At 43.5% G+C, this 13,732-nt stretch overlaps 1 long non-coding RNA gene across 1 annotated transcript in view; it reads right to left on the minus strand.

Annotated features, from left to right (window-relative positions):
• The window catches only part of LOC132482010 (uncharacterized), a 34,922-nt gene that overhangs the window by 17,694 nt on the left and 3,496 nt on the right, over positions 1 to 13,732 (minus strand). Inside the window, exon 2 of the long non-coding RNA XR_009530856.1 lies at positions 2,042 to 2,236. This is a non-coding gene — a long non-coding RNA (uncharacterized LOC132482010). The remainder of the gene's footprint in view (positions 1 to 2,041; positions 2,237 to 13,732) is intronic.

Here is a 13,732-nt window from a genome sequence, read left to right on the forward strand (position 1 = left end):
ACCAAAGACCTATGGAATACCAAGAGAAGAGTGCTCAACATTCTGTCATAACGTACATGGGACAAGGATCCCAGGAACAATAGACATATGTATATGTGTAAAAGAACCACATCTTGCACACCTACAACATGCCAAACATTGTAATCAAACTTGCTGTGATGAAAAATAAAAATTAAGTTAAAAAAACGAACAAGACATAGTGAGACATAAATTGAACGGGCTTTCCTGATACATTCCATTCTAAATTACAACCTAGAACACGACTTCCATTGAGGTTCTGTTGCCCTAGTAACCGGATTTGGTAAAGGAGAACTGCTGCCACCTTGTGGCCGTTTCACACAACAGCAGCTTTAATCCCAGCGCTAATGGTCAGTTGATATTCAAAATAATTGCAGGCCTGTAAATGACACCTCCCTGAAAAAAAATCCTGGGGTCGTATATCGATCAAAACATTCAAGAGATGTCCATATTTCAAAACGACAGTTTCAAGAGGCATATTTTATGCACATTTGTCTTCTCTTTCTTTTACTTTCTTTCTTTTTTGTTAACAAAATGGGAATGGAAAAAGGCTGAACATCAGGAATCAATAAAGCCATGCAAATCCAGTGTACAAAAATGTTCACCTCACAGCCGTCAGAATGGTCATCAGCAAGAAAGTCTACAAAGAATAAATGCCGAAGGGGTTTTAGAGAACTGTGTACCCTTTAGCTGCTGGTGGGATGAAACCTGGTCACAGCCAGTAGTGAGAACAGAATGGAGGTGCGTTTAAGGGTAAATATGGAGCTACCATGTGATCTGGTAGGCCCACTCATGGGCCTTTCACCTGATTAGACCAGAATCAAAAAGACACAGGCTGGCAATCCTGCACTGCAGCAACACGTACCATAGCCAAGACCTGGAAGAAACCGAAATGTCCATCAACAGAAAAATGCACCAAGAAGAAGTCGTCCATGTACACAATGGAATATTAGCCATGAAAAAGCAGGGAACAGTGCCGTTGGCACCATCATAGAAGGATCTAGAGATAATCACCCAACTTGAAGTAAGAAAGAAACCGAAAGACAGACATCTTATGACATCACTTATAGGTGTTACCTAAACATTGATACCCATGAAATAATTTCCAAGAGACGGACACGCATAGATTCAGAAAACCAATTAATGTTTAACCAAATGGAAAGGAGTAAGGAATGTATGAATTAGGACATGGGGGTTAACCGATATGCACTAAAACATATGAAATATATAATCACAAAGTGCCTATGGAATACAAAGAGAGGTCTACTCAACACTCTATAATAACATACACGGGAAAGGATCGAAAGAGGAATAGACAGATACATTGATAGGATGAACCAGAAACTGTACACCTAGGAGAATCTACATTTTTATCAAATTTGCTCTGATACTTAATAAAAATTAAATTTAATAAACAAACAACAATTTAGGAGATATAAGCTCTTGGGGGTTTGCGCTGGCACATTCCACTCTAATTTGCAGCTTACTAACACGATTTCCAGAAAAGCTCTGTTGTCCAAAAACCCAGAGTTGGAAATGTAGAAATGCTGCCGCCTTGTGGCCGTTTCCCGCAAGAGCGGCATTAAACCCACAGCTAATGGTCACTTAGCATTCACAACGACTCAGGGCTGTAAAAGACACCTGCCCTACATAATTGTGCGGAGGTAGGGAATGGCCAAAAAAATTCCAAACTGGCACATTTTTCAAGGAGATAGTATGGAGGGGTAAGTTTTACTCACTCATTTTCAAAAAAGAGGAAAATGGATAAAAGCTCAACATCAGGAATTATTAGACTCATGCAAATCTAACTTCCAAAAAGGTTTCAACTCACACATGTCAACTACCATCAGCTAAAAGTCTACAAACAATAAATGCTGAAGGGCTTTTAGACAACTGTGTACTCTCTAGCTGCTGGTGAGATGTAAAGTGGTAACAGCCAATAATGAGAACAGAAAGGAGCTGCGTTTAAACGTAAAAATTGAGCCACCATTCCATCCAGCAGGCCCACCGCTGAGACTCTCACCTGAGAAGTCCAGAGTCAAGAAGGCAGAGGCTTCAACAGCTGCACTGCAGGAATTTTCACAATAGCCAAGACGCGGAAGCAACCAAAATGTACGTCACCCGATGAGTGGAAAAAGAAGAAGTGGTCCATGTACACAATGGAATATTAGCCATGGAAAACAATGAAACACAGCTCTTTGAGGCACCATAGATGAGCCTAGAGATAATCACAGAACATGAGGTAAGTCAGAAAGCAAAAGACATGTCCCATGATATCACTTATAGGCGTTATCTAACAACTGACACAAATGAACATATTACCACAGAGAAAGACACTCACAGGCTTAGAAAACAAACTATGCTTATCTAAAAGGACAGGTGGGGGGAGTGGACAAATTAAGATTAGGGTTACCATACGTGTACAAATACCTATTAAATACATATAACAGAAAGACCGACCATATAGCAAGGGATGTCTATGGAAAACTCTGCAGTAATTTACATGGGAAGTGGCTCTGTACATGAATATATATATATATATATATATATATACACGTTATGCACAAATGAACCAGATTGTGTACACTGAGGACAAACAGTATTCTAATCATTACCCCGATTAAAAAAACTAAAACAAGAAGTAATGTGACATAAACTTATTGGGGCTTCTCCTCGCACATTGCATTTTAATTTACAACCTAGGAACAGGACTTCCAGAAAGGCTCTGCTGCCCTAGTAACTAGATTTGGGAATGGAGAAGTGCTGCTGCCTCGTGGCCGTTTCCCAAAACAGCAGCTTTAAACCCAGTGCTAATGCTCACTAAATATTCACACTCATTACTGGCCTATGAATGACAGCTGCCCTCAAAAACAATCCTGGGTTCTAAAATTGACCAAAAATTTCAAAAGAGGGCAACCTCTCAAGAAGACAATTTCAAGAGGTTAATTGTACTCTCCGTTTTTTTCTGTTTTTTTTAACAGACATTTAAAAAGGCGTGGAGAAATGATGAACACTAGGAATAATTAAAGACGTGCAAATCCAAATTACAAAAAACCTATCAGCTCACACCAGTCAGAATGGCCATCAGCAAAAATTCTGCAAACAGTAAATGCTGAAGGGTTTGAGGAGAAATGGCTACACTTGGTTCAACGTGGGACATGGTAAGAGCCAGTAAGGAAAACACAAAGGAGGTGCCTTGGAAAGGTAAATACTGAGCTACCATTCAATCAAGCATACCCACTGCTGGGCCTATCGCCTGACAGGATGAGAATCAAAAATAAACAGGCTGGGCTTCCCTGGTGGTGCAGAGGTTGAGAGTCCGCCTGCCGATGCAGGGGACACGGGTTCGTGCCCCGGTCCAGGAAGATCCCACATGACGTGGAGCAGCTGGGCCCGTGAGCCGTGGCTGCTCCGCCTGCGCGTCCAGAGCCTGTGCTCCGCGACGGGATAGGCCACAACAGTGAGAAGCCCGCTTACCGCAAAAAAAAATAAAAATAAAAAAATAAACTGGCTGAGCTTCACTGGTGGCGCAGGGGTTTAGGGTCTACTGCCGATGCAGGAACCACGGGTTCGTGCCCCGGTCCGGGAATATCCCACATGCCATGCAGTGGCTGATCCCGTGAGCTATGGCTGCTGGGCCTGTGCATCCGGAGCCTCTGCTCTGCAACGGGAGGGGCCACCGCAGTGAGAGGCCCACGTACCGCCAAAGAAATCAAAACCATAAAAAAAGATACAGGCTGAAAATCCTGCACTCCAGCAATATTTACCATAGACAACACTTGGAAGCTACGAAAATGTCCATCAACAGAGGAATGCACCAAGAAGAAGTGGTCCATGTACACAATGGAATATGACTCCAATAAAAAATATAAATTCAATTTAGAAAACAAACATAAGTAAGGAGACATCAGCATTTGGGGGTTTATCCGAACACAATCCACTCTAATATATAACCGAGGAACACCACTGCCAGGAAGGTCTGTTTCCCTAGTTACCAGATTGGGAAAAGCAGAAATGCTGCCGCCCTCTGGCCGTTACCTGCAACAGCAGCTTTAAAACCTGTGCTAAGGGTCACTTCATATGCACCAGTACTGGAGGGCTGTAAATGAAACCTGCCCACAAGATGTCTTGAGGGAGGTAATGGCCAAAATATTTCTAAATGTCACACATACTTCACGAAAACAATTTGAAGAGGTAAGCTGTACTCACAGTTTGAAGAGAAAAAGGACATGCCAGAAAGCTCAATTTCAAGGGTTTATGAGACGCATGCAAATCCAACCACAAAGAGGTATCAGCTCACACTGGTCAGAATATACATCAGCAAAAAAACACTACAAACAGTAAATGCTGAAGGTGTTGTGGGGAAGTGCACACCCTCAACTTTAAGAGGGACGTAACCTGGTAAGAGCCACTAATGAGAACAGAATGGAGGTGCCTTTGTAATGTAAACATTTTACTACTGTATGATCCAGCAGGCCCACTCCTGGGCCTATAACCTAAAAAGACAGAATTGGAAAGACACAGGCAGGCAAATGTGCATTGCCGCTGTATTACAATAGCCAAGACATGGAAGCAACCAAAAAGTCCATCAACACATGAGTGGACAAAGAAGAACTGGTACATGTACAGATGGAATATTAACCAAAGGAAAAAAGGACACAATGCCATGTGCAGCACCGTAGATGAGTCTAGAGGTAGTCACACGACTTGTACTAAGTCAGAAAGAGAGAGACACATATCGTATGATATCACTTATAGGTGTTACCTAAAAATTGATAGCAGTGAAGATATTTCCACAGAGAAGGGCAATCACAGATTCATTAAACAAACGTATGGTTCACCAATGGAAAGGTGTGAGGATTGGATACATTAGGATATTGGGGTTAACAGACATATACAAACACAGGTGAACTATATAATCACCAAAGACCTATGGAATACCAAGAGAAGAGTGCTCAACATTCTGTCATAACGTACATGGGACAAGGATCCCAGGAACAATAGACATATGTATATGTGTAAAAGAACCACATCTTGCACACCTACAACATGCCAAACATTGTAATCAAACTTGCTGTGATGAAAAATAAAAATTAAGTTAAAAAAACGAACAAGACATAGTGAGACATAAATTGAACGGGCTTTCCTGATACATTCCATTCTAAATTACAACCTAGAACACGACTTCCATTGAGGTTCTGTTGCCCTAGTAACCGGATTTGGTAAAGGAGAACTGCTGCCACCTTGTGGCCGTTTCACACAACAGCAGCTTTAATCCCAGCGCTAATGGTCAGTTGATATTCAAAATAATTGCAGGCCTGTAAATGACACCTCCCTGAAAAAAAATCCTGGGGTCGTATATCGATCAAAACATTCAAGAGACGTCCATATTTCAAAACGACAGTTTCAAGAGGCATATTTTATGCACATTTGTCTTCTGTTTCTTTTACTTTCTTTCTTTTTTGTTAACAAAATGGGAATGGAAAAAGGCTGAACATCAGGAATCAATAAAGCCATGCAAATCCAGTGTACAAAAATGTGCACCTCACAGCCGTCAGAATGGTCATCAGCAAAAAAGTCTACAAAGAATAAATGCCGAAGGGGTTTTAGAGAACTGTGTACCCTTTAGCTGCTGGTGGGATGAAACCTGGTCACAGCCAGTAGTGAGAACAGAATGGAGGTGCGTTTAAGGGTAAATATGGAGCTACCATGTGATCTGGTAGGCCCACTCATGGGCCTTTCACCTGATTAGACCAGAATCAAAAAGACACAGGCTGGCAATCCTGCACTGCAGCAAAACGTACCATAGCCAAGACCTGGAAGAAACCGAAATGTCCATCAACAGAAAAATGCACCAAGAAGAAGTCGTCCATGTACACAATGGAATATTAGCCATGAAAAAGCAGGGAACAGTGCCGTTGGCACCATCATAGAAGGATCTAGAGATAATCACCCAACTTGAAGTAAGAAAGAAACCGAAAGACAGACATCTTATGACATCACTTATAGGTGTTACCTAAACATTGATACCCACGAAATAATTTCCAAGAGACGGACACGCATAGATTCAGAAAACCAATTAATGTTTAACCAAATGGAAAGGAGTAAGGAATGTATGAATTAGGACATGGGGGTTAACCGATATGCACTAAAACATATGAAATATATAATCACAAAGTGCCTATGGAATACAAAGAGAGGTCTACTCAACACTCTATAATAACATACACGGGAAAGGATCAAAAGAGGAATAGACAGATACATTGATAGGATGAACCAGAAACTGTACACCTAGGAGAATCTACATTTTTATCAAATTTGCTCTGATAATTAATAAAAATTAAATTTAATAAACAAACAACAATTTAGGAGATATAAGCTCTTGGGGGTTTGCGCTGGCACATTCCACTCTAATTTGCAGCTTACTAACACGATTTCCAGAAAGGCTCTGTTGCCCAAAAACCCAGAGTTGGAAATGTAGAAATGCTGCCGCCTTGTGGCCGTTTCCCGCTAGAGCGGCATTAAACCCACAGCTAATGGTCACTTAGCATTCACAAGGACTCAGGGCTGTAAAGACACCTGACCTACATAATTGTGCGGAGGTAGGGAATGGCCAAAAAAATTCCAAACTGGCACATTTTTCAAGGAGATAGTATGGAGGAGTAAGTTTTACTCACTCATTTTCAAAAAAGAGGAAAACGGATAAAAGTTCAACATCAGGAATTATTAGACTCATGCAAATCTAACCTCCAAAAAGGTTTCAACTCACACATGCCAACTACCATTAGCTAAAAGTCTACAAACAATAAATGCTGAAGGGATTTTACAGAACTGTGTACCCTCTAGCTGCTGGTGAGATGTAAAGTGGTAACAGCCAATAATGAGAACAGAAAGGAGCTGTGTTTCAAAGTAAAAATTGAGCCACCATTCCATTCAGCAGGCCCACCGCTGAGACTCTCACCTGAGAAGTCCAGAGTCGAGAAGGCACAGGCTTCAACAGCTGCACTGCACGAATTTTCACAATAGCCAAGACACGGAAGCAACCAAAAGGTCCATCACCAGATGAGTGGAAAAAGAAGAAGTGGTCCATGTACACAATGGAATATTAGCCATGGAAAACAATGAAACACAGCTCTTTGAGGAACCAAAGATGAGCTTAGAGATAATCACAGAACATGAGGTAAGTCAGAAAGCAAAAGACATTTCCTATGATATCACTTGTAGGCGTTATCTAACAACTGACACAAATGAACATATTTCCACAGAGAAGGACACTCACAGGCTTAGAAAACAAACTATGCTTATCTAAAAGGACAGTTGGGGGGAATGGAAAAATTAAGATTAGGGTTACCATACGTGTACAAATACCTATTAAATACATATAACAGAAAGACCAACCGTATAGCAAGGGATGTCTATGGAACACTCTGCAATAATTTATATGGGAAGTGGCTCTGTACATGAATATATATATATGTATATATATATGTTATGCACAAATGAACCAGATTGTGTACACTGAGGACAAACAGTATTCTAATCATTACCCCGATTAAAAAAACTAAAACAAGAAGTAATGTGACATAAACTTATTGGGGTTTCTCCTGGCACATTCCATTTTAATTTACAACCTAGGAACAGGACTTCCAGAAAGGCTCTGCTGCCCTAGTAACCAGATTTGGGAATGGAGAAATGCTGCCGCCTTGTGGCCGTTTCCCAAAACAGCAGCTTTAAACCCAGTGCTAATGCTCACTAAATATTCACACTCATTACAGGCCTATGAATGACACCTGACCTCAAAAACATTCCTGGGTTCGAAAATTGACCAAAAAATTCAAAAGAGGGCAACCTTTCAAGAAGACAATTTCAAGAGTTTAATTGTACTCTCTGTGTTTTTCTGTTATATTAACAGAACTTTAAAAAGGCGTGGAAAGATGCTGAACACTAGGAATAATTCAAGACACGCAAATCCACATTACAAAAAACCTATCAGCTCACACCAGTCAGAATGGCCATCAGCAAAAAGTCTGCAAACAGTAAATGCTGAAGGGTTTGAGGAGAAATGCCTACCCTTGGTTCAACGTGGGACATGGTAAGAGCCAGTAAGGAAAACACAAAGGAGGTGCCTTGGAAAGGTAAATACTGAGCTACCACTCAATCAAGCATACCCACTGCTGGGCCTATCGCCTGACAGGATGAGAATCAAAAATAAACAGGCTGGGCTTCCCTGGTGGCGCAGAGGTTGAGAGTCCGCCTGCCGATGCAGGGGACACGGGTTCGTGCCCCGGTCCGGGAAGATCCCACATGACACGGAGCGGCTGGGCCCGTGAGCCATGGCTGCTGATCCTGCGCATCCGGAGCCTGTGCTCCGCGACGGGATAGGCCACAACAGAGAGAGGCCCGCGTACCGCAAAAAATAAAAAATAAAAAAATAAACCGGCTCAGCTTCACTGGTGGCGCAGGGGTTTAGAGTCCACCGCCAATGCAGGAACCACGGGTTCGTGCCCCTGTCCGGGAATATCCCACATGCCATGCAGAGGCTGGTCCCGTGAGCTATGGCTGCTGGGCCTGTGCATCCGGAGTCTCTGCTCTGCAATGGGAGGGGCCACCGCAGTGAGAGGCCCACGTACCGCAAAAGAAATCAAAACCATAAAAAAAGATACAGGCTGAAAATCCTGCACTCCAGCAATATTTACCATAGACAACACTTGGAAGCTACGAAAATGTCCATCAACAGAGGAATGCACCAAGAAGAAGTGGTCCATGTACACAATGGAATATGACTCCAATAAAAAATATAAATTCAATTTAGAAAACAAACATAAGTAAGGAGACATCAGCATTTGGGGGTTTATCCGAACACAATCCACTCTAATATATAACCGAGGAACACCACTGCCAGGAAGGTCTGTTTCCCTAGTTACCAGATTGGGAAAAGCAGAAATGCTGCCGCCCTCTGGCCGTTACCTGCAACAGCAGCTTTAAAACCTGTGCTAAGGGTCACTTCATATGCACCAGTACTGGAGGGCTGTAAATGAAACCTGCCCTCCAAATGTCTTGAGGGCGGTAATGGCCAAAATATTTGTAAATGTCACACATACTTCACGAAAACAATCTGAAGAGGTAAGCTGTACTCAAAGTTGGAAGAAAAAAAGGACATGCCAGAAAGCTCAATTTCAAGGGATTATGAGACGCATGCAAATCCAACCACAAAGAGGTATCAGCTCACACTCGTCAGAATAAACATCAGCAAAAATACTACAAACAATAAACGCTGAAGGTGTTGTGGAGAAGAGCATAACCTCAACTTTAAGTGGGACGTAACCTGGTAAGAGCCACTAATGAGAACAGAATGGAGGTGCCTCTACAAGGTAAACATTTTGCTACCATATGATCCAGCAGGCCCACTCCTGGGCCTATCACCTAAGAACACAGAATTGGAAAGACACAGGCAGGCAAATGTGCATTGCCGCAGCATTACAATAGCCATGACACGGAAGCAACCAAAAAGTCCATCAACAGATGAGTGGACAAAGAAGAACTGATACATGTACAGACAGAATATTAGCCAAGGAAAAAATGGACACAATGCCATTTGCAGCACCGTAGATGAGTCTAGAGGTAATCACGTGACTTGCAGTAAGTCAGAAAGAGAAAGACACATATCGTATGATATCACTTATAGTTGTTACCGAAAAATTGATACCAGTGAAGATATTTCCACAGAGAAGGGCAATCACAGATTCATTAAACAAACGTATGGTTCACCAATGGAAAGGCGTGAGGATTGGATACGTTAGGATATTGGGGTTAACAGACATATACAAACACAGGTGAAATATATAATCACCAAACACCTACGGAATACCAAGGGAAGAGTACTCAACATTCTGTCATAACGTACATGGGAAAAGGATCCCAGGAAGAACACACATATGTATATGTGTAAAAGAACCACATGGTGCACACCTACAACAAGCCAAACATTGTAATCAAACTTGCTGTGATAAAAAATAAAAATTAAATTAAAAAAACGAACAAGAAGTAGTGAGACAAACTTAAGGGGCTTTTACCTGGCACATTCCATTCTAAATTACAGCCTAGAACACGATTTCCATTGAGGCTCTTTTGCCCTAGTAACCAGATTTGGTAAAGGAGAACTGCTGCCACCTTGTGGCCGTTTCACACAACAGCAGCTTTAATCCCAGCGCTAATGGTCAGTTCATATTCAAAATAACTGCAGGCCTGTAAATGACACCTGCCCTGAAAACAAATCCTGGGGTCGTATATCGACCAAAAAGTTCAACAGACGTCCATATTTCGAAATGACAGTTTCAAGAGGCATATTTTACGCACATTTGTGTTCTGCTTCTTTTTCTTTATTTGTTTTGTTACAAAACGGGAATGGAAAAAGGCAACCCTCAGAGTGGGAGGAAATATTTGCAAACGAATCAATGGACAAAGGTTTAATCTCCAATATATATAAACAGCTCATGCAGCTTAATATTAAAAAGACAAACAACCCAATACAAAAATGGGTAGAAGATCTAAATTGACATTTCTTCAAAGAAGACACAGAGATGGCCAAGACGCACATGAAAAGCTGCTCAACATCAATAATTATTAGAGAAATGCAAATCAAAACGTCAAGGAGGTATCACCTCACACCTGTTAGAATGGGCATCATCAGAAAATCTACAAACAACAAATGCTGGGGAGGGTGTGGACAAATGGAACCCTCTTCCACTATTGGTGGGAATGTAAATTGATGCAGTCACTATGGAGAACAGTATGGAGGTTCCTTAAAAACTAAAAATAGAATTACCATAGGATCCAGCAATCCCACTTCTGGGCATATACCCAGAGAAAACCATAAATCAAAAAGACACATTCACCACAATGTTCATTGCAGCGCTATTTACAATAGCTAGGTAATGGAAGCAACCTAAATGCCCACAGACAGACGAATGGATAAAGAGGTGGTACATATATAAAATGGAATATTACTCAGCCATACAAAGGAATGAAACTGGGTCATTTGTAGAGATGTCGATGGATCTAGAGACTGTCATACAGAGTGAAGTAAGTCACAAAGAGAAACACAAATATTGTATATTAATGCATATATGTGGAACCTAGAAAAATGGTACAGATGAACCGGTTTGCAGGGCAGAAACAGAGACACAGAGGTAGAGAACAAACGTATGGACACCAAGGGGGGGAAGCCATGGGGTGGTGGTGGTGGGATGAGTTGGGAGATTGGGATTGACCTGTATACATGTATATGTATAAAATAGATAACTAATAATAACCTGCTGTATAAAAAATAAATAAAATTAAATTTCCAAAGTTTAAAAAATAAATAAAATTTAAAAATAAAACAGAAAATAGTTCTTCCCTTCACACAGATGTATTTATATGAATGAATTATTTCCATGCTTATATCTATAAATACATAAAAGAGGAATAAAATCTACCTTGAACCAAAAAAGAAAAAAAAAAAACAGAACCCACCAGTTATAGAGAGGAAAACCCTATCAGGGCACTTGCTCCAGTGGGAAACAATTCTGAAGTTGGTCAGAGGTGGGGAATCATCTCCCATGCAGCCAGCAGCCCCCCCTCAAGGAGCGTCCTCATTTCAAAGCTGGGGGACCGTGCCGAGGCATCTGTGAGTAAACGTGAGCTGAGTCCCAGGCCAGCCGCTGCTGAACTGTTCCCACCCTTCCCAGGTAAAACACCTCAATATGTACAAGGACTTGAAAGCCTAGAGGAAGGGCCGTGGAGCCACACCAGCGACAGCACGCAGGCCGACTTGGTGCCTGCAGGCCAGCCAGGATGGTCCTGGCCCCGGGCGCTCTTCTGGAAGCTTTCCATTTCCCTGCCTGAGATACCCCTCCTGTCCCGGCCCCCACTGCTTTTCTCCTTCCTCACCTCTTCCCGGGGAGAAATTCCAGCGGAAGCTATGGGTGACACATCCTCTTCTTTAGCAGGTGGCAGCCTGGCAACTCCTGCAGAAAGTCCAGCAGAGCCCCACTAACACGGGCCACCCACAAAGCCGTGGCCCCTCCCTCCCTCCCACCAGCACAGCCCCGAGACGGCTGACGGGGCAGAGAATATGGCGTCAGGCACAGCTGCAGGGGCTCTTGCTGCCTGGAGTGGTGTTTATATTGACCTCAAGCCAGGCACACCTTGGGAGGGCTGGCCGGCAGGGTCAGGCTGCCCAGGTCAGCCAATCCTCACCCCTCAGGGGCTCACATTGCAGAAAATGGACCTCGCTGAACCGGCCAGGTCCTGAGACTCAGGAGAGACAAGGGGCTGCAGCTCCGGCTTGTTTTCTAATCATTTTATCTGGCTCGTGAGTGGGAGACAACTTCAAGAAGACCCTCCGCCTCTCCTAATGCGAGGAACCCAGGAGTCAGGGAGAGGAGGGGTGATGGGTGGAGACAGAGGCCTGGTGCCCCGGCTGCAGTGGAAGCCTCTGGAAGACCAGGCAGAGGGAGGCCGCACAGAGTGATGCCCAGGGTCACAGACCTGTCGGAGCTGCTGTTTGTTAGTTCAAGTCCTGCTCTCAGGTGCTCTGTGTCAGCTCCGAGTGACAGGCGATCTGGCGTGCTCTGAAATGAGGGCTATGTGCACGGTTCCTGTGTGCCCAGCCCTGCCGTGGTACCTGCCCAGGGGAGCTCCGTATCCTGGGAGGGGTCTGACCACGAGAGCCCCATGGGCTGCTGGGTAGTTGTGCAGGTGAGCTCCATAACCTGGGAGTGGCCTGACCATGAGAGCCCCGTGGGCTGCTGGGGACCTGCCCAGGTGAGCCCCATATCCTGGGAGGGGCCTGACCAGGAGAGCCCCATGGGCTGCTGGGTAGCTGCGCAGGTGAGCTCCATAACCTGGGAGTGGCCTGACCACAAAAGCCCCATTGGCTGCTGGGGACCTGCCCAGGTGAGGTCCATATCCTGGGATTGCCCTGACCACGAGAGCCCCCTGGGCTGCTGGGGACCTGGTAAAGGATGTCAGGACAGTCAGTGAAGCCACCGAGGATATACATCCAGTAGTTCCTAATTCCTACACCCTGCTGGTCATTCTACCATCCACCAGGACATGCTATTCTGTATTAGACTTCAATGATGCCTTCTTTTGTATTCCTTTAGTCCCAGAAAGGCTCTGCTGCCCTAGTAACCAGATTTGGGAATGGAGAAATGCTGCCGCCTTGTGGCCGTTTCCCACAACAGCAGCTTTAAACCCAGTGCTAATGCTCACTAAATATTCACACTCATTGCAGGCCTGTCAATGACACCTGCCCGCAAAAACAATCCTGGGGTCGAAAATTGACCAACGGCAACCTTCCAAGAAGACAATTTCAAGAGGTTAATTGAACTCTCCGTTTTTTCCTGTTTTTCTTTACCAGAAATTTTAAAAGGCGTGGAAAAATGCTGAACATGAGGATTAATTAAAGACATGCAAATGCAAATTACAAAACCCTATCAGCTCACACCAGTCAAACTGGCCATCAGCAAAATTTCTGCAAACAATAAATGCTGAAGGGGTTGTGGAGAAATGCCTACCCTTGGTTCAATGTGGGACATGGTTAGAGCCAGTAATGAAAACAAAAAGGAGGTGCCTTGAAAAGGTAAATACTGAGCTACCATTCAAGCAAGCATACCCACTGCTGGGCCTATCGCCTGAGGGGATGAGAATCAAAAAGACACAGGCTGGG

This window comes from Mesoplodon densirostris, chromosome X (assembly GCF_025265405.1).
Source record: "Mesoplodon densirostris isolate mMesDen1 chromosome X, mMesDen1 primary haplotype, whole genome shotgun sequence".
Lineage (NCBI taxonomy): Eukaryota > Metazoa > Chordata > Mammalia > Artiodactyla > Ziphiidae > Mesoplodon > Mesoplodon densirostris.